General features: G+C 52.1%; 1 long non-coding RNA gene across 1 annotated transcript; it reads right to left on the bottom strand.

The window, feature by feature from the left end:
* Window positions 1-202: 202 nt before the first annotated feature.
* On the bottom strand, window positions 203-1,409 carry LOC132317675 (uncharacterized). The gene is made up of 3 exons (XR_009484152.1): window positions 1,381-1,409; window positions 734-833; window positions 203-241 (listed from the first exon to the last, which is right to left on the bottom strand). It is a non-coding gene; the product is annotated as an uncharacterized LOC132317675 (long non-coding RNA).
* Between the last annotated feature and the right edge of the window lie 457 nt (window positions 1,410-1,866).

Below are 1,866 nucleotides of genomic sequence, written 5' to 3'. Positions count from 1 at the left end.
TCCCGAAGACACAGGTCCTGCTTACACTCCCAAGACACGGTGTGCTAACACCGCCTGGCCCAGGCAGCTCACCTGGCACTGCAGGATGGGTTTGTCCTCAATGTTCATTTCCATCTTGGGGTGGAAGAGCAGCTGGACCTGCACGGGGTGCCCGGAGGCAGTCAGCATGCCCTTCTGCAGCTGGAGAGTGAAATGGGATGCCAAGTCGCGTATGTCGGTATCCATGGTTTCCAGCTTGAAACTGGGGTGAAAGGGAAGGAACAGACCTCTGCAGTTAAAAATACCGGTGCCACCAGCACAGCCGGGACTTTGCATAGGACCATAAAAAGTAATACAAGGTAAAGGGTAGAGCTCTGCTCGGGGAATCCCAGATCTTGACACAGACAGCAGACAATCAGCACTGCTGTAAGCTGACACCAAAGTTCTTCATTCCCTCCTTTCAAGAGTCTCATAAAGAGAAATGAGCTGACCCTCAAAGGCGGCAATGAATCTCAGCAGTGAGGGGCTTACATTTCAGGGTCTCTCCTTCTGGTTCCTGCTGAGCTGTGAAGAACTGCTGGTGCGTGGCTGGATGCTCTATTAAAGTATTTGAGATTAGAGAGCCCAGGTTTTGTATTTACTTGCACCATGAGGTAGCCAGCATGGGAACAGGTTCTAACCATGGACAGAAGGAGAATGCAGGCCTGGGCAGGTGGTGGCACCATGCACTCATGGACCCCGCAGCTGGACCCACCTGCACGCAATCTCGTACTTCCCTTGGTTCTTCAGAGTCAGCACTTGCTTTGCATCATCCAGGACCTTAAGCATCCCAAAATCCACGCTGCCACCTGCACCTGCAGAAAACCTGCAGAGAGAGGTAAGAAATGGTGAGTATTTGTGAGCTGCTGCAGACTACACCAGGTGACAAGATACAGATTTGGAGTTCTCAGGTGGCACAAAACCCTTCTCGGCAAGTTTCCCTTCTGGGAAGTTTTCTCTAGCTACTTTGCTGCCCCTTCCCTTACTCAGAGAATATCTGTAGGGTTTAGCAGCTAAGGAGCTCGCTTTCCATCTCCTTGCTTCCAAGCACAGATCCAACCACTCTATGTGCCATGCCGAGCCTTCAGAAGTTGCCAACTGCTTGTTCACATCACTGTTGTTTCAAAGCCCCCAAATCCATCTGCACATGAAGTTGCACACTTCAAAGCTTGGAGGTGGGAGACTCAAGGCTCTCTCTGTGCCCTGACAGTGCTTCACTCCACGCAGCTTGCAGGATACGTGTGTTACGTATCCGTGCCACGCTTGCATGGTACCCCATCCCGTCCCAAGTGCTTTGGTTGCCCACCTGCCAAGGCAATGCCATGCACCCGGACTACTTGGCTTCGGGGGGCATCCACTCACCTTTAGACATGCTGATGCTCAGAGCAACATCATAGGCCTCCGCAAGGATTTGGATATTTTCAATCTGAACGATCCCCAGCATGTTTTCTGCACCTGAAACCTGAGATGGCATGAAACAAACACTGCTTAGACCATTCTCCTCAATTCTTTTGCTAGACAACATACGAAGAGGCCTTGCCTCTTCCGGCTGCTTCCACCCTGGCCTCCCCTGCTTGACAAGCATCTGTGGACTCCCAAGCTTTCCTAACCTGTTCATCTCATGGGCTGACCCAGCGAGATTCTGACGCAGTAAGAAACCCTGTCAGCCCACCTCGGCACTCCTCTAGCAGCAGTGTTGCTGCTAAAGTGCCCTGGGAAGCAAGGCGATGTTAGAGCAACCACAAGAAGTGTGAGGTGTCCCAGAGCATTGACGACCAACCCTCTCCTCTTCAACCACCCAGCACCCTCACTGAAACACAGCCCCTGAACCATGGGGAACAAAATCCC

This window comes from Gavia stellata, chromosome 11 (genome assembly GCF_030936135.1).
Source record: "Gavia stellata isolate bGavSte3 chromosome 11, bGavSte3.hap2, whole genome shotgun sequence".
NCBI classification, from domain to species: domain Eukaryota; kingdom Metazoa; phylum Chordata; class Aves; order Gaviiformes; family Gaviidae; genus Gavia; species Gavia stellata.
This window is presented reverse-complemented; position numbering and strand designations above follow the sequence as displayed.